The sequence below is a fragment of the Nicotiana tabacum genome, chromosome 9, assembly GCF_000715075.1.
Source record: "Nicotiana tabacum cultivar K326 chromosome 9, ASM71507v2, whole genome shotgun sequence".
In the NCBI taxonomy this organism is placed as follows: domain Eukaryota; kingdom Viridiplantae; phylum Streptophyta; class Magnoliopsida; order Solanales; family Solanaceae; genus Nicotiana; species Nicotiana tabacum.
Window position 1 is genome coordinate 28,568,601 of NC_134088.1, and position 24,736 is coordinate 28,593,336.

A 24,736-nucleotide genomic window follows, 5' to 3' on the forward strand; every position below is an offset into this window, starting at 1 on the left:
AGCTGATTGTGACGACTCTGATTTCTCGCTAGTTACAACTGAGCCATTCAAACCATCTGACATATGGCTGATGGATTCAGCTTGTAGCTATCATATGTGTCCCAACAAGGACTGGTTCGTTGATTTTCAAGAAGGAGAATGTGGAGTTATTCACACAGCAAAGACCAATCCTCTTACCGCATATGGTATTGGTTCAATCCGATTAAGGAACCATGCTGGATTGATCAGAACATTAACAGATGTTCGATACGTACCGGAATTGAAGAAAAATCTCATTTCTGTAGGAGCCCTAGAGTCAAAGGGGCTCAAAGTCGTTGCAGAAAATGGGGTAATGAGAATATGCTCTGGTGCACTAGTGGTAATGAAGGGAATCCGGCAAAATAATAACATGTACCACTATCGCGGTAGTACAGTTATTGGGACAACAACAGTGACATCCAGTGATGACAAGGAGGCAGAAGCAACCAAGCTATGGCACATGCGCTTGGGACATGCTGGAGGAAAATCCTTAAAGATTTTATCAGATCAAGGATTGCTAAAAGGAATAAAGACTTGCAATTTGGAGTTTTGTGAGCATTGTGTCAAGGGGAAACAAACAAGGGTTAAATTTGGAACAACAATCCGTAATACTAAAAGTATTTTGGATTATGTTCACTCTGATATTTGGGGTGCTTCCAAAACACCTTCATTAGGTGGGAAACACTATTTTGTAATCTTTATTGATGACTTTTCCCGGAGAGTGTGGGTGTATACTATGAAAACCAAAGATGAGGTGCTGGGAATTTTTCTCAAATGGAAGGCGATGATAGAGACTCAAACAGGCAGAAAGATAAAGTGTCTTCGCACAAATAATGGTGGAGAATACAAAAATAATCTTTACAATAAGATTTGTAAAGATGATGTAATTTTGAGACATTTCACCGTCAGAAATATACCACAACAGAATGAAGTGGCAGAACGCATGAACCGGACTTTGCTGGAGAAGGTTCGGTATATGTTGTCCAATGCTGGCTTGGGCAAAGAATTTTGGGCTGAGACAATAACATATGCATGCCACCTCATTAATCGTCTACCATCTGCCGCTATTGGAGGCAAGACACCATTTGAAAAATGGTATGGAAAACCTGCTGAAGATTATAATTTTTTACATGTGTTTGGCTCAATTGCATATTATCATGTGAAAGAGTCAAAATTGGATCCTGTGAGCACGTAATTTTTACCCGACTAAAATATTCCTATAGAAATTTACAAATAGATTTTTTTTCTTAATTGTTTTTAGTTTTTTTTATAGAATTCGTAGGATTTTTGGTTAATTGTTGCTTGCATTTAGTTGCATATTTAACATTCTAAAATCATAAGAAAAATACCAAAATGTCTAAAGTATTTCGTGCATAACATTTTAGGTCTAGTTGCATTTAGGATTTAATTGCATGAGTTAACTGCATTATTAAACAAAAATCACGAAAAATATGAGTCATTTTTATATTTTTTAGCTTTAAATTGCAAATTAGTAATTCTTCTTTTATTAGTCTAAATTAATTAATTATGGTAAAATAGATAACTAGGTTTATTTCTACAAATTAGATTGATTTAAGACTTAATTTAGGTTTTAATTAATTAAAATTTAAATCAAGAAAAGAAAAGAAAAGAAAGAAATTCTGTTTGATCTCAAACTTGGGCCAAAACAATGTCTGGCCCAAACAATCGCCCCAAGACCACCACCAGCCGCATCTCTCCAACCTTCCCACCTCTGCCATAGCATCAACCCACCAAAGAAGCCATGGATGACGACCTCTCTTCTCCACGTTATCTCATGGTCCCCCTCCTCTTACCACGTCATCTCAAATCCTAACAAACCTCTGACAGAGAATATTCCTCACCCGTTTTTTCCGTATTTTCACTCTCTTTTTTGGACGGATTTAAGATCGATGGGAACCTCAGGATTTAAGGTTGTTGATGCTAGCCTTCCATTTGTCAAAAATCCGCCCATCTAAAGAGATCTATGGGCTTAAATCGTTTCTTGGGAGCAAAGACAGAGGAGCTTGGATTTTGAAGATAAATACTCTCTTCTTTCGGATTTTAGAGGCACATGGTTTTGGAACAGATTTTTTGTGAGAAACAATTCTAGGGTTTGGGGGTTTTTCTAAATTTTGGTCCAATTTTTCTTTTTCTTTTTTTTTCTGTCTTTTTTTAGCAGCCAGCGAAAAACAAAAAAAAATTATTTCAATTATCTTATGTTATTTCGATTTTTATTTCTAAGCATGGAGTGAGTTTGAACTCCGAATTTATGCTGGAGAGTTGATTCCAGTCATCGGTTCAAGCTCTGCTAGTTTGTTTTGCTGCTGCATTTGAGCTCGCTCGTTTCTCTGTTTGTTACGCAGAAGTCTTGCTCGAATTTCAGTTTTGACGTTATCTTCTCATTGTAATTCCGGTCAACACGTTAATCTATTGAAGTTTGCTGTTCATTTAAAAGGTTACACTTTATCTTTATTCTATTTTCAGATTTCCAGATTTCGTGTCATGAATATTTGCATTATCTGCTTGATTTTCGTTATTTCTGCTTTATGGCTTATGTGACTACATTCTGAGTTTCTTCCTGGGAATATTTCTTGCTTCTTTTGTGACTGAGTAGATAAGTTTTGTTTACTCCTCTATGAACATTTTAAAACCTTGAATGAATGAGTTCTGTTTTCAATAATCATGTCATGGATTTTGGCTCTTCTTGCTGATATGTTTATGCTATTTGTTTCTGAGTTAGAAGATCAAAATGGTTGGTTTAAGCTGTGTATTTGTTTATCTTTTTTGCCCCATAGTTTACTGTGAGAACGTTATTTCCATATATTTAATGGATATATTTGATCTTTGGGTCTTTTCGTTATTAGCTTCATATATTGGAATAGTGAGAGAGTGATTAAGGGATTATAATAAAGAATTAATATCCACATCGCTGGCAAATATGGAATGGGAAGAACGTTAGAGTCAGAATAAGTTGTTACTGTAAAATGGCTATCGCTGTATTGTCCAGAAATGACTTCATTCCCTGTATGAAGATTCATCTCTTTTTCTGTTTTGTTTTCTCACTAAAGTTTTGGATCACTTTTGTTTTGATTTTTTTTGCGCTTTGAAAGTTTTGTGAACATATATTTTCTTTCCTCCCACGCCTAAAACATAAGCATTTTAATTTGTCTACAATGGTTTTGAAAGTCAACCTAGACTTTAATTACTGTAATTTGGAAAATTTACAATTTTTCAATACTACCTTTTGACCAACGAGGTCAAGAACAAATTTTGATAGTACCTGATATGAATAAGTTTGGGTTTTTGAGTGATTTACTCTATTTGAATATGTTTCATTTTAGTTCATTGTTTTCAGCCAATCGTATGGTTAAACCCCCGGTTATTTCTCTTAAGTAGCTAATTTTATAGGAAACATCGTTACTTTGTATTAGCATGTACTTTTGTTTGTTATCTTTATATATTAATTCATTTCTCTCTAGATATGGTTTTAATAATGCTTTGGGTTATATTGTTTCCTTTAGTTAAAACATGTTGTAGATCGTGGGCACGGTTCTCGTGACACGATTCACAATGTGTACAAAACCAAATAAGTGCGTGACACCGCTACTTGTTCAAATAATTCCATAAATAATTAAAACGGTTAAAAGGTAAAAATGCACAATAGGCTTTAAATATGTAATAAATCAGATAATTAGACCAATTATTAATAGTTGAGTGTCCGCGCTACAACCGCGGAACTCGAGAGTGCCTCACACCTTCTCTCGGGTTAACAGAATTCCTTACCCAATTTTCTGTGTTCGCAGACCATAAATAATAGTTAATTTCCTCGATTTGGGATTTTAAAATAAACCGGTGACTTGGGACACCATAAATTATTCCAAGTGGCGACTCTGAATGAATAAATAATCCCATTTCGAATATTGTCACTTTAATTGGAAAAAACTCTAATATCCCCCTGCGGAAAAAAGGAGGTGTGACAGCTCTGGCGACTCTGTTGGGGATCGAACCCAGAATCTCTGGTTTAGGGTTCAAAATTCGAGGTTAGATGACTGTTATACTTGGCTTTCACTTATTATCTGATTTTTACGTGTTTGAGCCTAATGTGCTAAATGCCTCTTTTTACCGCTTTGATATTGTTTGGACTGTATATAAACTGTCACGAAACCCTTCTTCTCTCTGAGTCTTCTAAATCTTCTGGGAAGTGCACGCTGGCGTGACTTCTTTTCTGTTAATGTCATATCCTAATTTAGAACGAGGATCGGATCAGTTGCAAAGTCGGATGGCCTTTTGATTACCGGTACGTTGCCCTCCCCCCCGGCTCGAGTTGTCCGCTCGGGTAAGCCAGGTCTAGAACCATACACCCAGGGTTTTAAGCCTAGAATAACATAGCCTCATGCCGGATCCCTAGTAGGTACGTTTATTTGCATCACGTGCATTTGACTTTGGAGACTCAACATAGGGGTTGGGTCTGTCTAGGACAGGTGTCCCCAATTTAAAAGACCATTCTGATGCATTTTTTACATGCTACTTGTGTATTTATCGGTTTCGGCTTGTATGTTAACCGGCTTTTAGAATAAGGAAAGAAAATCAAGCAAAATCAAGAAGTGAGGTAGGATAGAGAAACATCCGAAAAATACCAGTGTTCAAAATATCCTGAAACTCTGCCAAATATTTTAAAAAAAAAAAGAGAAAAGAAAAGGATAGTCTTTGAAAAAATAAGTCCTATTTTTCCACGAGTCAAAACTCACCGAACTACGCGGGTTTGATTCCCACCAGGTGTGGGATACGTAGGCAACCCTCATCGGGTCCAGTCCCACTTTTGCATAAAATAATCAAAATAGGGAAATATTGTCATAAATAAAGTTCGGCGATGCCATTTTTGCCCAAATAGCCAAAAATGTCCCGACGGGACGTCGGAAGGCTGTTTTGCAAAGAATAACCACTCATGTTTTTTAAAAAAAAAAAAGAAGAAAAAAAGAAAAAAAAAAGGAAAATTGGCCACTTAGCAAACACAGCCCTAAAATCTTCTCCTTCGAAGTGTCGAAAGGTCGTATTTGCAAAAAGTAGCCGTGATTTGTTTTCGGTTGTGTTTTGCAAAAAATAATCTTTTCATGGTTAGTTTTGTACAAAATGTTAATCTGGTCACCCTAATTTAAAAATGTGCAGAATGAGCACCGTTCAGAACTTACCTGTGAAGGTTATGGATCAGATTCCACTAGCACTCCACATGTGGTGGGAGGATTTGGGAAAACAAGGACGAGACGTGGTCAACCAATACCTAGGGGCGCTCACTGGACTATTGAAAATTCAACCTAGAAGGGACCTGATAGAGGCATTAGTGGCATTCTGGTACCCCGCTCATAATGTTTTGCACTTCTCAGATTTTGAGCTTACGCCTACTTTGGAAGAAATGGCGGGTTATACTGGGAGCACGGAGGGATTGAGACACAAGTACCCGGTATCTCCAAGGACTGTTACTCCCCACAAGTTTCTGGACTTATTAAAGATAAGCAGACAAATCAAGACTGGAAGTCTAGCAGGGGAAACTTCCACTTTTCATTTTCTATATCAGCGATACGGGCATTTAAGGGTATTCGAAGACCCGAAAAATAGACTCTGCAGTAAAGGAAACCGATCAAAATGGGAGACCCATAGATGTTTTGCCTTCATGGTGGCGTTTTTAGGCCTTTTGGTGTTTCCAAGGGAAGATGGGCATATTGATTTACGGGTAGCCGGGGTTGTCCACGTTCTGACTACTCAGGCCAAGAGTACTCTCGCACCCATGATCGTATCAGATATATTTCGAGCCCTCACATTCTGTAAGGCCGGAGTCAGTTTTTTCGAGGGATGCAACCTACTGTTGCAAATGTGGATGATCGAACACCTTTGTCGTCGTCCCCGATACATGAACTATGGGTCTACGGGGAAAAACTACATTGAAGAGTTTGGTACGCGAGTAACAGGATTCGAAATGCCGAAAGGGGTCAAAGATTGGATTACCCGCCTTCGATCTACGACCGCAGATCAGATAGAGTGGACATTAGGTTGGCTTCCCATTGATGAGATTGTTTATATGCCCGCCACTGGTCCCTACTTCTTGCTAATGGGTCTCCGAAGCATCCAACCCTATGCTCCGTACCGGGTTTTGAGACAACTTGGAAGATGCCAGACAGTTCCTAGAGATGAAGATCTTAGCACTTATGTGGTCGAAATCCGCTCTGATGCCCAATTTCCCGAAGAAGTGGTTCGCCAAATTTGGAGCGAATGCCAGTATTTGGGGGCAAACACCCGAGTATGTGATTTGTCTAGGGGTGAGGTCTTACCTAGTTATGTTGCCTGGTATGGAAAGAGAGTCGCGACGAATGGTGAATCTGAACGGCCAACCAAAAGACCTCATATCCAAGAATTTGTTGACGCATCGCAGGAGCAGTGGGCTTGGTTAGCTAAAGAAAAGGAATACCGGACCACCATAAGCAAATTAGAACAACAAATCGGAAAAATCAAATTTGATAGTAGTTTGCAAGCTGCCGAGGATGAAGGAGAAAAGAAGAGATTGGTTCGGGAAAATGAGGCGCTCCGAGCCCAACTCCGGGACATGAGGATGGCCACTAAAATGCCTGTGAGGAGCAAGAGAGATGAAAAACTCATCGGCAACCTAAGGATGAAGGTGCATGACTATGCGGCTGACTTGACATAGGCCGAAAGAGACTTGTTAAATGCTCAAGCAAAGTTGGCCCAAAGGTGCGGAAGAACAAGCTAGATTAGTCCACCAGTTGAAGCAGAAATATGACAAAGAAGCAGCAATTTTACAGAAAAGGATGGTTGCCCTTGAGAATGAAATGGTCAAGCAAACAAAGGATTTCAAGGCAGAAAGAGAGCATTGCTATGCATTGATTTATCAATTACAAGAAAGCATGCAGCAGTTACAAGACCAAAACAACACAGATGCACAAGTGTTGGAGGCTCGGGCCCAGCAGATTGGACGTTTACTTCAAGAAAAGGGTGTCATCAGAATAAGGATTAAAGAGATAGCTGATTATGTTGTAATGAAATGCCATGAATGTGAAGACATGACCAGGTCTATGTTTTTTGCTTCGGTGATGACATTTGTTCGCCAGGTGATGGTTGACCTAGACCACCTTCAAGAAGATATTGCTCGTAGGCCCGTGCAGAGACCGGCTGATGTCCCGCAAGCCTCCGGAGTACCAGTGGAGGCTCTTATGTATTTTTGATTTCCTTTAGTAGTCTGTGTTTTACTTTCTCTGAGTCTTGTTCGTCTTTTTCAAGGTTGTCTATTACTTTATTTCGAGTCTGTATATTTTCCTTTTGCAGTCATCGCTACTTTAGTCCTTGTAATAGAAAATCAAAAAAGATGTCTTTCATTAATGAAACAAATTATTTCGGATCTATTTCTCTAAACTACGTAATGATCTGATTCATGCGGCGTCATGATACGTAGGCAATCCACATAGGATTCGATCATATTCTTAAAATAAAATAGAGAAGAAGAGAGAGAAAAAGAGAGAAAATGTGGGAAGAAAGAAAAGAGGGGCCAAACTAAAGAAAAGAGGAAAGAATAAGTATTAAAAGAACGAAACATAGCAAAGTAGAGAGGAAAAAATCAGGATTGGAGAATTTGGAAAAGCCGGGATGAAACATATGAGCCGTCGCAAAGCATTTAGAAATGTTTAACTGCTCAGGTGCATTGCATCCCCAATATGCGATTACCTATCTGTAAATTGCTTTAAAACTGACCAAGTTGTTGTGTGTGCATAAAGCTAGGTTCTGTTTTAGGTGGTTAGTTTGTTGGCATCCTGGCAAGTCACCCCTATAACACCAGATCAAAGTGCAAGGCAGTCATGACTAGCAAAGAATTGGATACGGGTGTTACCGACCCGCCAAGGGAGATTGCAGAATCGGAGTCTGAATTGAAAGAGGAGGTCTACAGGTTGAAGCATCAGATGGCAGAAATGTATCAAGCCTGGGTCAGGGGGCATCCTCCACCTTCATTCCCCGCTAACTACCCAGAAAATCCCGCTTTCATCCCACCACTGTCACAAGCCCAAGATCCCATTACCATTGATCTTTCCCCTCAGCACGCACCAGGCTTTACCCCTTATCGCCACTACCCTAGCACCTCGTCCCAAACCTTTTATGCTCCACCAGCCAAAACAACCGCATACCCTGCTCCGACATCCGCTCCTATTTTCGCAGCCCCTCTGCGAAGTACCCTTCACAGATCTTCTAGTGAACCCGCGTTCCAAGCCCCAGATACCCAATATTATGTTCCGGAACCAACGTTCAAAGTCGCGAATCCTTATTCCCATGCCCCTCACTTTGAACCTCTTGTCGAAACTGAGAAACCATCCTGGAATGTGGAGCAGGACGAGATGTTCAGGAAAGTGAAGAGCCTAGAGAAATCTTTGAAGAACATGCAAGGGATAGGAAGCCAAGTAAGTGTGGCTTACAAGGATTTATGCTTATTTCCGGATGTTCAACTGCCCGCTGGGTTCAAGATGCCCAAGTTTGACCCGTACGATGGACATGGAGATCCCTTGGCCCATTTGAGAGGCTTCTGCAGCAATATGAGAGGCGCCGGTGGGAAAGATGAATTATTAATGGCATATTTCAGTCAGAGTCTGAGTGGGGCAGCTTTAGAGTGGTACACCCGCCAAGACACTAGCAGGTGGTACACATGGGATGACTTGGCTCAGGCCTTTGGTTGGCACTTTCAGTACAATATAGACATTGTCCCGGATCGCCAATCTTTGACCAAGGTAGAGAAGAGGCCCAATGAAAGCTTTAGGGAATATGGTTTCAGATGGAAAGAACAAGCTGCACGAGTCTACCCTCCGATGGAAGAAGATGAGATGGTCGAGTACTTTCGTCAAGCCCTAGAGCCCACTTACTTTGGCCATTTGATCTCAGCCATAGGTAAGTCCTTCAACGATGTGGTAAAGATGGGAGGAATGGTGGAAGAGGGACTCAAGCCAAGCAAGATCATGAGCTACTCTACCATAAAAGCAACCACACAAGCAATTCAAAGTGGCACTGGAAGCCTGTTAGGCAAAAAGAAGAAAGAAGATGTCGCTATGTTTGTCTCCGGATCATGGCGTGGCCCAAGGGGTCCGCCTCACCAGTACACCCAAACTCAACCCCGGCCTCAAACCTACACCCAAGCTCCATATAATCCATCCCAGCATTATTTCCCACCACAAGACCCTCAATATTCTGTCGAGCTACCCCAATACCATGTTCACCACGCACAGTCATATGCTCAACCCCCTCCCTACCCACAATGGCATGCTCCAACTCCACAAAATCCTTATACGCCCCCATAACCATACCAAAACCCTACTGGTCCAAGTTTTCGACCAAGGCCAGATTACAGAAAAGAGAGGCAGCAGCGAAAAGAAACCTTCACCCCTCTTGGAGAGTCCTATACCAGTTTGTTTCAGAGGTTGAGGCAGTTGGACGTTTTAAGGCCGATTGAGCCAAAGATACCAAATCCGCCTCCAAGGAACCTTGATTACTCCCTTAGATGTGCATATTGTTCTGATGCCCCGGGGCACGACACGGAGAAGTGCTGGCATTTGAAGAGGGCGATCCAAGAGCTTATTGATACAAATCAAATTGTGGTCCAGAGCCCGGAGGCGCCAAACATCAACCAAAATCCTTTGCCGGCCCATGTAGAGACACATATGATAGAGATAGTTCATAAGGATGGGGAGCCCAAAAACTCTTCCAAGTCTGTCATGATTATCCGGGCTAGCGAAAGTAATCCAGTCGAAGCTCTAGATTCTGTAAAGCAATGTCCTTGACAGTTAAAGGGGTGTCGGTGAAGCCATCTGTATTGGTTGTGAAAGAGCCTCCGGTTGATGTTGAAGCGAGCCAGAAAAAGCAAAAAGTGATCATGCCAGGGGTCCCGGGCAAGCCTGTCATAATCGTGGAAGGGGCTCGTGTTACCCCCGTTATTATTAAGCCAGTGACCCAGTTACCAATGGTTGACACAAAGGCCGTCCCGTGAAATTACAAACAGGTGATAGAAACATACAAAGGGAAAGAAGTAGAGGAAGAAGTCAATGAAACCGGAGGACTGACTCGTTCTGGGAGATGTTTTACCCCAGAAGAAATGAGGAAAACCAAGCTATTCAAGGACGGCCACATCCCAGTAAAAAAGCCGGTCACCGAAGAAGAGGCTGAGGAATTCCTAAAAAAGATGAAAATGCAAGACTATTCCATTGTAGAACAGTTGAGGAAAACACCAGCTCAGATCTCTCTTTTGTCTTTGCTGATACATTCAGATGAACACCGCAAAGCCCTGATGAAGATTTTGAACGAGGCCCATGTTCCTGATAAGATCACGGTGAACCACTTGGAAAAGATTGCTAATAAGATTTTCGAAGCAAACAGGATCACTTTCTCAGATGATGAACTCCCTATAAAGGGTACAGAACACAATCGAGCTCTTTATCTCACAGTGAAGTGCGAGGATTCTGCTGTCTCAAAGGTACTGGTGGATAACGGTTCTAGTACAAATATTTGCCCTCTGTCCACTTTGCGAAAGTTGAAGATTGGCACTGAAAGGATCCACATTAATAATGTATGCGTTCGAGGCTTTGATGGAGGAGGGAAAGATTCTGTCGGTGATATAATGCTTAATTTGTCAATAGGGCCGGTTGAGTTCACTATGGAGTTCCAAGTGCTAGATGTGGCTGTCTCTTATAACTTATTGTTGGGCAGGCCCTGGATCCATGCTGTCAAGGCAATCCCGTCTTCTCTGCATCAAATGGTAAAGTTCGAATGGGACAGGCAGGAAATAGTTGTGCACGGTGATGAGAACTTATCTGCTTACAATGACACAATCGTTCCATTTATTGAAGTTGAAGATGATAAAGGGCCTTGGGTTTACCAAATGTTCGAAACAGTGTCTGTCGAGAAAATTCCCGAAGGAGAATGCACTCCAGGTCCGAAGATACCATCCGCGTCCGTCATGGTAGCAAATGAAATGTTGAAGAATGGTTTTCTGCTAGGCAAAGGTCTGGGTTCATCTCTGCAGGGTATTGTGCATCCGGTATGTCCACGTGAAAGTTTCGGTACATTTGGTTTGGGATTCACACTCACAGGGAAGGACGTGAAAAGGGCTAAAAGTTTGAAAGGAAAGGCATGGTCACTCCCTAAACCTGTTCCACATATCTCCAAGTCTTTCGTCAAGTCAGGTGTCGCCAAACGCCCAATATCAGTGGTCCCAAAACCTGTGGTCGACTTTGATGAAGATCTGATCAAGAGGTTCCAGAGTCTGTTTGACGAGGTTAATATGGTCGAAATTGGGGAAGGTTCCAGTAATGCCGATGTGCAGCTTGTTGGGCCAAATGTGAAGCTTAGCAATTGGAAAGCTACTCCTCTCCCCATCCAGAAGGAGTTTTGGTAGTTTGCTTTGTTTTCGTTTCTGTCATCTGGGTTATTCTAGGGTCGTAATCCAGATTTTTCTTAGTTTTTGCTTGTTTCAATGTACAAACCCTTCTATCCTTTTATTTTCAATGAAATACAATTTCCAGTTTTCCATTAATCCTGATAGCATTTCATTTTTGTTTTTGGCTTTTTCTCTCTGTACAATTCTTTTTATGCTAGTTTCAATGACATGACATGCATGAGGAATTTTCAGCCAAATCTTAAAAGCCAATCTAATTCTGAAATAATGATCCAAGAAGTAGAGGGTGATGATGAAATAGAATACGATGAAGAGGCGGCGTTTGAGGAAGTCAGTAGAGAACTAAAACACTTCGAAGAAAAACCCAAGCCTAATTTGAATGAAACCGAAGCAATCAATTTAGGGGATCAAAATAATGTCAGGGAAACCAAGATAAGTGTGCATCTGGAACCGCAAATCAAGGAAGAAATAATCAAAACACTATTTGCATACAAAGATGTCTTTACATGGTCGTATGGCGACATACCGGGCTTGAGCACTGATTTGGTAGCTCATAAATTGCCAACTGACCCTACATTCCCTCCTGTCAAGCAAAAGTTAAGAAAGTTCAAGACTGATATGAGTGTGAAGATTAAAGAAGAAATCACAAAGCAACTGGAGGCAAAAGTCATTCGGGTCACTCAGTATCCCACTTGGTTAGCTAATGTGGTACCAGTACCAAAGAAGGATGGTAAGACGAGGGTGTGTGTTGATTATCGTGATCTCAACAAGGCAAGTCCAAAGGATAACTTTCCATTGCCAAACATCCACATTCTGATTGATAATTATGCCAAGCATGAGATCGGGTCTTTCATGGATTGTTATGCAGGATATCATCAGATCCTGATGGACGAGGAAGACGCAGAAAAGACAGCATTCATTACGCCATGGGGGACGTATTGCTACCGGGTAATGCCATTCGGTTTAAAGAATGCTGGGGCAACTTACATGAGGGCAATGACTACCATATTCCATGACATGATACACAAGGAAATTGAGGTTTATGTAGATGATGTGATCATCAAGTCAAAGACGCAGTCTGACCATGTTGGGGATTTGAGAAAGTTTTTCCAAAGGCTCCGCAGGTACAACCTCAAGCTCAATCCGGCGAAATGTGCATTTGGTGTCCCGTCGGGAAAACTGTTGGGATTCATAGTCAGTCGACATGGTATCGAGTTGGACCCATCAAAGATTAAGGCCATCCAGGAATTACCACCACCAAAGAATAAAACTGAGGTGATGAGCTTGCTCGGGAGGTTAAACTACATCAGCAGGTTTATTGCTCAACTCACGACAACTTGTGAGCCCATCTTTAAATTGCTAAAGAAGAATGCTGCGGTTAAATGGACCGATGAGTGTCAGGAAGCATTTGATAAGATCAAGAATTACCTGCTAAACCCCCCTGTGTTGGTCCTGCCAGAATCTATTTGACGGTCATGGATAATTCTTTTGGTTGTGTGTTGGGTCAACACGACATCACGGGCAAGAAAGAGCAAGCCATTTATTACCTCAGCAAGAAGTTCACTCATTATGAGGTTAAGTATACTCTTCTTGAAAGGACATGTTGCGCCCTGACTTGGGTGGCGCAAAAGTTGAAGCATTATCTGTCATCCTATTCTACTTACCTCATTTCTCGCATGGATCCTCTAAGGTATATCTTTCAGAAGTTTATGCCCACAGGGAGGTTGGCAAAGTGGCAGATTTTACTCACAGAATTTGACATCATTTATGTGACTCGGACCGCGATGAAAGCCCAAGCCCTAGCCGATCACTTGGCCGAGAATCCGGTGGATGAAGTATATGAGCCACTGAAGACTTATTTTCCTGATGAAGAAGTGATGTATGTTGACGGGGCTGATCATGATGAAAAGCCAGGTTGGAAACTCTTCTTTGATGGAGCTGCTAACATGAAAGGTGTCGGAATAGGGGCTGTACTCATTTCTGAAACAAGGCATCACTACCCCGTAACAGCTCGGCTTTGATTTTATTACACTAACAACATGGCTGAATACGAGGCATGCATTCTGGGTTTGAGGCTAGCTATAGACATGGGAGTTCAAGAAATATTGGTTTTGGGAGACTCTGATTTGTTGGTTCACCAGATTCAGGAAGAATGGGAGACCCGTGATTTGAAGCTCATACCGTATCGACAATGTCTGCATAATCTTTGTCAATGATTCAGGTCGGTAGAATTCAGGCATATTCCCAGGATTCATAATGAGATTGCCGACACCTTGGCTACTCTGGCATCAATGTTACACCATCCGGATGAGATTTATGTCGACCCTCTGCAAATCCAAATCCGTGATCAGCATGCCTATTGCAATGTGGTTGAGGAGGAACGTGATGGTGAGCCTTGGTTCCATGATGTCAAGGAATACATCAAATCAGGGGTATATCCGGCACATGCCACAGGCGATCAAAAGAGAAGACGTCTGGCTAGTGGATTTTTCTTAAGTGGGGGAATATTGTACAAGAGAACTCCAGATCTAGGATTACTAAGGTGTATAGATGCTAAACAAGCCTCGACTATCATGGCCGAAGTGCATTCCGGGGTTTGCGGGCCACATATGAGTGGGTATGTCTTGGCGAAGAAGATTCTTCGAGCAGGTTATTATTGGCTCACCATGGAACGTGATTGCATCAGCTTTGTTCGCAAATGTCATCAATGCCAGGTGCACGGTGATTTGATTCATTCCCCGCCATCTGAGCTGCACACAATGTCGGCACCTTGGCCCTTTGTTTCTTGGGGCATGGATGTCATTGGACCGATTGAGCCGGTAGCGTCAAACGGGCATAGGTTTATTCTTATGGCCATTGATTATTTTACCAAGTGGGTCGAAGCTGTAACTTTCAAGTCCGTGACCAAGAAGGCAGTGGTAGATTTTGTTCATTCAAACATCATTTGCCGGTTCGAAATTCCCAAAGTAATCATCACAGATAATGCTGCTAATCTCAACAGTCATTTGATGAAAGAGGTATGCCAACAGTTCAAGATCATGCATCGAAACTCCACTCCGTATCGTCCTAAGGCAAACGGAGTTGTTGAGGCTGCTAACAAGAACATAGAGAAGATACTTCGTAAGATGGTGCAAGGTTCCAGGCAATGGCATGAAAGGTTACCTTTTGCTTTACTGGATTATCGCACTACTGTTCGCACTTCAATAGGTGCAACTCCCTATTTGCTGGTATATGGAACCGAGGCAGTTATACCTGCGGAAGTTGAGATTCCATCCCTGCGGATCGTTGTTGAAGCTGGAATTGATGATGATGAGTAGGTCAAAACCCGGCTAGAGCAATTGAGTTTGATTGATGAAAAAAGATTGGTGGCAGTATGTCATGGTCAATTGTATCAGAAAAGAATGGCAAGAGCATACAACAAGAAGGTGCGTCCCCAAAAATTTGAGGTGGGTCAGCTGGTATTGAAACGCATCCTTCCACATCAGGCTGAAGCTAAAGGCAAGTTCGCCCCAAACTGGAAGGGGCCGTTCATTGTGACAAAGGTGTTGCCCAATGGTGCTTTGTATTTAACAGACATAGAAGGTAAATGTATGGATATGGCCATCAATTCTGATGCAGTCAAGAGATATTATGTATGATTTCTTTGCTTATCTTCAATCGCATTTTGTGCTGGGCATGTTCAAAGTTGGAATGACGAAGGCATTTTATTCTGCTATCCCAAACACTTTTATCATTTGTTACCCCTTATTTTAGCCTTATTTATTTTCTTTCATACCCCTCTTTTGGAGTCAGAAGCAGAATTAGAAATATCAAAGAAAAGAAAAAGAAGAAGGAAAAGATAGAAGCAAAAGAAAAAGAGAAGGAAAAGAGAAAAGCAAAATAAAGAAAAGAGAAAAGAAAGGAGAAAAAGAAAAATAGAATTAAAAAAAACAACTTTTACTAGTTTGAACTACGTTCGACCTGATTCCTTTTAAGGATATGTAGGCAGCCTTGCACGGTTCGGTCCCATCAAAATAAAAATCCAAAAATTCCCCAGATTCGAAGAAAACTGGGGCAGAAGTTTTAGTTTTGTAAAAAGATCTGATTCCAAAAGTTGTAATTTTGAAACCCTTCATCTTAAATTATTTTGAGCCTGCATGCCACCCTTTCTTTCTAACCCTGTCCAAAACCTACACTACAGTCCAAAGAAAGACTTTCTGATCAACTTTGAGGATGCCAAGCCAAGTGAGATGGAGGTATTATTTGCATCATGGGTAGCACCTTTGTTCATGGGCATGAGGAAAAGTGAATAAATGAGAGAGTCTTATTGGTGAAAACCCTCACGGGCACCATAAGGTGATGGTGAGCATGAGGAAAAATTTAAAATGAGAGAGTCTTATTTGTAAAAACCCTCACAGGCATCGTAAGGCAGTGTTGAGTTGAGAGATGGACAAATGAGAGAGGCTTGTTGGTGAAAACCCTTCGGGGCACTACAAGTCGAAAGAGGTTGGTGACTTTATGGAAAAGTTGGATCGTTGAAAGCCCGGGTTTTTGAAGTATGAAGACATGACATGAACAGAAATATGATTAGTTGTATGGATTAGGCTGATCAATCTGAAATACATGTCATGATCATTAGAGCCAGCTGATTCATTCAGATAAGTCTCTTTTCAATTTTTCTTCAAATAGTTATCTCAGTTTTTCTTTTTTATTCCTAATTCTCGAAGTCACTTCGCTTCGTTTCTTTTGGGTCTATTTTTCTAAGTCTCTGTCAAATTAGTCTTTTGTTAAGCAAGCAAGAAAGGACTTCAAAGCTCATTACCGGCTTTTTTATTTGCACCAAGCGAAATTTGGCCAGGCACATTTCAAGTGACATGGTTTAGAATGAGCAATGCGATGGTAACTGAAGTTCAGGTGGTCAAGTGATTTGTGAATTTGTAGGAAATGCAAAGGTTCCACAGTTGTCAGAATTGAAGTGTTATACGATAAGTTGAGTGTAAGGGATTCAAGTCTTTCAGAGGTTTTGTGTTCGAGGTTCGATTGAAAGGTCAAACAATTCTTCGTAGCCCGAAGAAGCTAATCAGAATGAAGCAAGATAGTGGCAGAAGCATACACCTTCAGCAAGGATGCCACAAACTAACCGCCACTTTTAAAACTGACAAAATTTTCTTTGTTTGAAACAGGAACAAAGCAATGCAAGGAATTTGGGTTTCCAAAAAAAAAAAAAGAAGAAGAAGAAAGGAAAGAAAAAGAAGAGAAGAGCCGACAAAGGTAAGTTTCTCAAATCTTTGTCTTTATCTGTCTTGCTAGTGTGACTAAATATTGCCATTGCTCTTCACATTTTTTCTCCTAGGATAAAAAGTCCTAGTCTGATGGATTTTCTCCTAAGATACCCAAAAAAAAAAAAAGACCTAGTCTGATAAATTTTCTCCTAGGATAATAAGTTTAAAAAACAGGAAGTCTGAAAAAAAAAAGGTCAATTTTTAGTTTTCTTAAGTTATCAATATTGAGTTTTATTGAAATCAGGGGTCCCGCCTAGAGAATAGGGTCAGTTTTTAGTTTAGTCAAGCTTAGTTTATAGTTTTTCGCAAGCTCAATCTCAAATTTAGGAGACACACTTCCTAGTTTGGGTTTTTCAGATTTTTATTTCTTTAGGAGACACACATCCTAGTCGAGTCTTCAATTTTGCTCTCATCATTGCATCCTTCATCAATAGCATAGGTAATTTATAGTTCTGTTAATAACTCACAAATCTTCCTAGTGTAAACTGGGGCAGAAAAAGTTTCTTTTGTTGTTTCCGTTTTGTTGTAGTTGCAGGCGCCCACCTGGAGAACGAGAGAATTCATTTCAGTTTTAAGTCAGCAGACACCCACCTGGAAAATGAAGGAATTTATTTCAGTTTTTAAGTCATCAGGCGCCCACCTGGAGAACGAGGGAATTTATTTCAAGTGTTAAGTCAGTCATCAGGCACCCACCTGAAAAACGAGGGAATTCATTTCTGTTTTAAGTCAGCAGGCGCCCACCTGAAAAATGAGGGAATTTATTTCAGTTTTTAAGTCATCAGGCACCCACCTGGAGAACGAGGGAATTCATTTTAAGTTCAAGTCAGTCATCAGGCACCCACCTGGAAAACGAGGGAATTCATTTCAGTTTTAAGTCAGCAGGCACCCACCTGGAAAATGAGGGAATTTATTTCAGTTTTTAAGTCATCAGGCGCCCACCTGGAGAACGAGGGAATTCATATCAAGTTAAAGTCAGACGCAAGCGCCCACTGGAGAACGAGGGAATTTATTTTAAGATCAAATCATTTGCAGGCGCCCACCTAGAGAACGAGGGAATTAATTTCAAGTTTTAAAGTCATCAGGCGCCCACCTGGAAAATGAGGGAATTCATTTCAGTTTTAAGTCAGCAGGCGCCCACCTAGAAAACGAGGGAATTCATTTCAAGTTTTAAGTCAACATCAGGCGCCCACCTGGAGAATGAGAGAATTCATTTGTGTTTTAAGTCAGCACAGGCGCCCACCTAGAGAATGAGGGAATTTATTTCAAGTTTTTAAGTCAGCAGGCGCCCACCTGGAGAATGAGGGAATTTGTTTCAATTTTTAAGTCATTATCAGGCGCCCACCTGGAGAATGAGGGAATTCATTTCTGTTTTAAGTCAGGCGCCCACCTGGAGAATGGAGGAATTTATTTCAAGTTTTTTAAGTCAGCAGGCGCCCACCTGGAGAATGAGGGAATTTATTTCGAGTTTTAAGTCATCAGGCGCCCACCTGGAGAACGAGGGAAGTCATTTAAGAATTCAATTCAAGTTAGAAGTAGCAGAAGCTCGCTTCAAGAATGCGAGCTAACAGTCTGAGATGACCAAAGGAAGAAGTCTCAATCCAGAATAAAAAGAAAAAAAAGAAGTGAATCCAAAATGCAGAAGTAGATGAAAAGATATGAGCTGCTCAAGACATGATTGAAGTCGCAAGCTTTGCATGTCCCAGCTTGATCCGAAAAGCTGAAGAAGAAATAAATAGCACCTGCAGTTAGCAAGCATCAAGGTTCAAGTCAAAAGTCCGCATGAAGAACCATTCAAGACTCAAGATCAAGCTTCAGAAGACTCATAGATAGGAATCTTGTAACTCGTAGCTGATAGGCTTAGTTAGTTTCTTTTTCATTTTGACTTTGGTGTAATAGGGAGCTCAGCAAGAAAGAGCAGCAGCAGCAGCAATAGTGAAATCACAGCTTCTCGGTAGTTCCAGCTACCAAAACTTCCAGAACTACACTGACCTGATTCTCCATAGCCGAGGATATGTAGGCAACCTCGGAAGTAAGGTTCGGTCAAACGTTTTCAAAACGCTTCCATGGAGTATACAAACGGTCAAAAATCGCTCGTATTTGCTCAATGTATCTTTGCCCGAAAACTCTTCGTGTTTTCAAGCAAAGAGGGGCAGCTGTGAGCACGTGATTTTTGCCCGACTAAAATATTCCTATAGAAATTCACAAATAGATTTTTTTTCTTAATTGTTTTTAGTTTTTATAGAATTCGTAGGATTTTTGGTTAATTGTTGCTTGCATTTAGTTGCATATTTAACATTCTAAAATCATAAGAAAAATACCAAAATGTCTGAAGTATTTCGTGCATAACATTTTAGGTCTAGTTGCATTTAGGATTTAATTGCATGAGTTAACTGCATTATTAAACAAAAATCACGAAAAATATGAGTCGTTTTTATATTTTTTAGCTTTAAATTGAAAATTAGTAATTCTTCTTTTATTAGTCTAAATTAATTAATTATGGTAAAATAGATAACTAGGTTTATTTTTACAAATTAGATTGATTTAAGACTTAATTTAGGTTTTAATTAATTAGAATTTAAATCAAGAAAAGAAAAGAAAAGAAAGAAATTCTGTTTGATCTCAAACTTGGGCCAAAATAATGTCTGGCCCAAACAATCGCCCCAAGACCACCACCAGCCGCATCTCTCCACCCTTCCCACCTCTGCCATGGCATCAACCCACCAAAGAAGCCATGGATGACGACCTCTCTTCTCCACGTCATCTCATGGTCCCCCTCCTCTTACCACGTCATCTCAAACCCTAACAAACCTCTGACAGAGAATATTCCTCACCCGTTTTTTCCGTATTTTCACTCTCTATTTTGGACGGATTTAAGATCGATGGGAACCTCAGGATTTAAGGTTGTTGATGCTAGCCTTCTATTTGTCAAAAATCTGCCCATCTAAAGAGATCTATGGGCTTAAATCGTTTCTTTGGAGCAAAGACAGAGGAGCTTGGATTTTGAAGATAAATACTCTCTTCTTTCGGATTTTAGAGGCACACGGTTTTGGAACAGATTTTTTGTGAGAAACAATTCTAGGGTTTGGGGGGTTTTCTAAATTTTGGTCCAATTTTTCTTTTTCTTTTTTTTTTTCTGTCTTTTTTTAGCAGCCAGCGAAAAACAAAAAAAAATTATTTCAATTATCTTATGTTATTTCGATTTTTATTTCTAAGCATGGAGTGAGTTTGAACTCCGAATTTATGCTGGAGAGTTGATTCCAGTTATCGGTTCAAGCTCTGCTAGTTTGTTTTGCTGCTGCATTTGAGCTCGCTCGTTTCTCTGTTTGTTACGCAGAAGTCTTGCTCGAATTTCAGTTTTGACGTTATCTTCTCATTGTAATTCCGGTCAACACGTTAATCTATTGAAGTTTGCTGTTTATTTAAAAGGTTACACTTTATCTTTATTCTATTTTTAGATTTCCAGATTTCGTGTCATGAATATTTGCATTATCTGCTTGATTTCCGTTATTTCTGCTTTATGGCTTATGTGACTACATTCTGAGTTTCTTCCTGGGAATATTTCTTGCTTCTTTTATGACTGAGTAGATAAGTTTTGTTCACTCCTCTATGAACATTTTAAAACCTTGAATGAATGAGTTCTGTTTTCAATAATCATGCCATGGATTTTGGCTCTTCTTGCTGATATGTTTATGCTATTTGTTTCTGAGTTAGAAGATCAAAATGGTTGGTTTAAGCTGTGTATTTGTTTATCTTTTTTGCCCCATAGTTTACTGTGAGAACGTTATTCCATATATTTAATGGATATATTTGATCTTTGGGTCTTTTCGTTATTAGCTTCATATATTGGAATAGTGAGAGAGTGATTAAGGGATTATAATAAAGAATTAATATTCACAGCGCTGGCAAATATGGAATGGGAAGAACGTTAGAGTCAGAATAAGTTGTTACTGTAAAATGGCTATCGCTGTAATGTCCAGAAATAACTTCATTCCCTGTATGAAGATTCATCTCTTTTTCTGTTTTGTTTTCTCACTAAAGTTTTGGATCACTTTTGTTTTGATTTTTTTTGCGCTTTGAAAGTTTTGTGAACATATATTTTCTTTCCTCCCACGCCTAAAACATAAGCATTTTAATTTGTCTACAATGGTTTTGAAAGTCAACCTAGACTTTAATTACTGTAATTTGGGAAATTCACAATTTTTCAATACTACCTTTTGACCAACGAGGTCAAGAACAAATTTTGATAGTACCTGATATGAATAAGTTTGGGTTTTTGAGTGATTTACTCTATTTGAATATGTTTCATTTTAGTTCATTGTTTTCAGCCAATCATATGGTTAAACCCCCGGTTATTTCTCTTAAGTAGCTAATTTTATAGGAAACATCGTTACTTTGTATTAGCATGTACTTTTGTTTGTTATCTTTATATATTAATTCATTTCTCTCTAGATATGGTTTTAATAATGCTTTGGGTTATATTGTTTCCTTTAGTTAAAACATGTTGTAGATCGTGGGTACGGTTCTCGTGACACGATTCACAATGTGTACAAAACCAAATAAGTGCGTGACACCGCTACTTGTTCAAATAATTCCATAAATAATTAAAAACGGTTAAAAAGTAAAAATACACAATAGGCTTTAAAAATATAATAAATCAGATAATTAGGCCAATTATTAATAGTTGAGCGACCGCGCTACAACCGCGGAACTTAGGAGTGCCTCACACCTTCTCCCGGGTTAACAGAATTCCTTACCCGATTTTCTGTGTTCGCAGACCATAAATAAGAGTCAATTTCCTCGATTTGGGATTTTAAAATAAACCGGTGACTTGGGACACCATAAATTATTCCAAGTGGCGACTCTGAATGAATAAATAATCCCATTTCGAATATTGTCACTTTAATTGGAAAAAACTCCCCTATCCCTTGCGGGAAAAAGGAGGTGTGACAGATCCGAGGGCAAAGAAAGCTATATTTATGAGGATTACTTCTGGAGTCAAAAGATATCGATTATGGTGTCCAGAGACAAGAAAAGTTATATTCAGCAGAGATGTTACCTTTGATGAATCTGCCATAATATATAAGGTGATATTTGAAGATGTCAAACAAACTGATGGTGCTTCAAAGCGGGTGGAGTTTGAGGGAAAATTAATTTTTCCAACACAGGGAGAAAACGAGGAAACAATAGAAGATTTTCCCCTAGAAGAAGAGTCAGTGGAAGGGGAGATTCGAACTCAGGAACCCCAACAACAACTTGAATCAATAGCAACCAGCAAGCCAAAAAGAACAATAAAGAAACCTGTTCGTCTCATAGAGACGGTGGCTTGTGCAGCCTCAATTGTAGCTGATGGTGTTCCTACCACTTATAAAGACGCAGTCCAAAGTTCAGAAGAAGATAAGTGGAGGATTGCCATGAATGAAGAACCCTTCATCAGAATTGCACATGGAAATTGGCCAATCTCCCGAAGGGCAAGAAAGCACTTAGGTGCAAATGGGTATTTGCAAAGAAAGAAGGATTTCCTAACCAAGAAGATGTTCGCTACAAAGCAAGATTGGTGGCCAAAGGGTACGCTCAAAAGGAGGGAATTGATTACAATGAGGTATTTTCTCCAGTCATGAAACACTCCTCCATTAGAGTTTTGTTAGCTTTGGTAGCACAGTTGAATTTGGAACTAGTTCAGTTAGATGTAAAAATTGCATTTTTACATGGAGACTTGGAAGAGAAAATCTATATGACTCATCCAGAAGGATTCAAAGTTGCTGAAAAGGAAAATATGGTGTGCAAACTTGAAAAATCGTTGTACGGATTGAAACAATCTTCTAGACAATGGTACAAAACATTTGATAAGTTTATGTTGCGGCAGAAGTACAAAAGAAGCAAATATGATCATTGTATGTATTTGCGCAAGCTTGAAGATGGATCTTTCATATATCTTCTCCTATACGTTGATGATATGTTGATAGCTTCCAAAAGTCAAGAGGAAATTGAGAAGTTGAAGATTCAACTAAGAAAGGAGTTTGAGATGAAGGATTTAGGTGAGGCGAAGAAAATTCTTGGCATGGAGATAAAAAGAGATAGACATTCAAAGAAACTCTATCTATCTCAGAAAGAATACTTGAAGAAAGTAATAGATCGATTTGGCATGAATGAGAACACGAAGTTGGTTAGCACTCCTCTTGCTCCTCACTTTAAGCTTAGTGCTGCTATGTCGCCGAAGAATGAAGCTGAACAAGAGTATATGTCAAGAGTGCCATATGCGAATGCCGTTGGTAGCTTGATGTATGCAATGGTTTGCACAAGACCTGATATTTCACATGCTATCAGAGTTGTAAGCAGGTATATGCATGATCCAGGAAAAGAGCATTGGCAAGCTGTGAAATGGATTCTACGGTATATTTGTAATACTGTAGATGTTGGATTGATTTTTGAGCAGGAAGATAGTCAGTATCTGGTTGGATATTGTGACTCGGATTATGCGGGTGATTTGGACAAGCGTAGATCAACTACTGGTTATGTTTTCACTATTGCAAATGCACCAGTTAGTTGGAAGTCTACTTTGCAGTCAACGGTTGCTTTGTCTACTACTGAGGCAGAGTACATGGCAATTACGGAGGCTGTAAAGGAGGCAATTTGGCTTCAAGGGTTGCTTAGAGATCTTGGTATTGGTCAAGAAAATATCACACTATTTTGTGATAGTCAGAGTGCTATCCAATTAGCAAAGAACCAAGTTTATCATGCAAGGACGAAGCACATTGATGTTCGATATCACTTTGTACGAGATATTATAGAAGAAGGTGGAGTCATGGTGCAGAAAATTCGGACTACAGACAACCCTGCCGATATGCTAACAAAAGTAGTGACTGCGATCAAGTTTCAATATTGTTTGAACTTGATCAACATTGTTGAACTTTGAAGATTGGAGTTGAAGACACAATCAAAATTTATCAGTAAGAGAAAATTGCAAAAGTGGAATCTTGCCAAGGTGGAGATTTATTGAATTTTGACAAGATTAATGTGAACTAGTGTGAACATTTGAAGCCTCCTTTTAGGAAGAAATTGGTAGATGCATTTTTCATGCATTTACATTGCATGTTCACACTTAATATGATGTCATACATGATATTATTAAGGCCATTTCTCTTCTATAAATAGCAAGGTTTTTGTTCATTTGTAAACATCTCTCACTTGCCTTCTTATCTCCTAAGGCATTTGAATCTTCTTTCTCTCTTGTAGTATTTCACTTGTATTTTGAAGTGAAATAAATTTGAGTTGATTGTGTCCGAGGACTAGGCAAAAATTAAATTTTGCCGAACCTCGTTAATTTCTGGTGTTCATTTTATTATTGTCTCATTTACTATTTATTAGCTACCTTTAGATATAGTAGTTGTGATTTAATCACTCTCTCTATATTCGGCTTCCGCAACAAAAATATCATTTGATAGTAGTTTCATTCACTTAGACGTTTCTCTGAGTTTTTTATCCCCTTTAATTTGATATCTCATAACATTGACCTTCCTTAAACGTTATTCCATTTATCCGAGCATTTAAAATAAAAAGCTTTAAAACTTTAGTTTAATTTTTAGTCTCTAAAAGTTAATATATTTCTGGAGAAGGCATTGTGGTCATATATTTATATGTATCATACTCTTAGGAAGTGAAGTGACGCATCTTTTAGACCAGAAAAACTATGGATCTTTTTTCTATTTTGGTTGCATCTTTCTTATTTTGTTATTAATTACCATATTCCAAAAGTCTAAAAGTGACTAATGAAATATAAGAGAGAGCCAAGATTATTTATAATGTTGCAAAGAGAATAATCATGGTAATATACTAACGTTGTAATAATTGCCTTTGTAATAAAGTCTCTTTTACTACTCTAATATTGGATATATAATGTACATTGCATTTGATAATGTGGTACATCTTTTTCTGAATCAACTCTTGATCTCCCCGACTCTACTTTTAATGTCAGCATTTGGCATGATTTCCCTATTTTTCTGCTTTTAGGTTATGAAACCAAATAGGA

General features: G+C 39.6%; 1 pseudogene; it reads left to right on the forward strand.

The window, feature by feature from the left end:
• The first annotated feature begins 9,829 nt into the window (after positions 1–9,829).
• The window catches only part of LOC142163835 (uncharacterized), a 78,870-nt pseudogene continuing 63,963 nt past the window's right edge, over positions 9,830–24,736 (forward strand).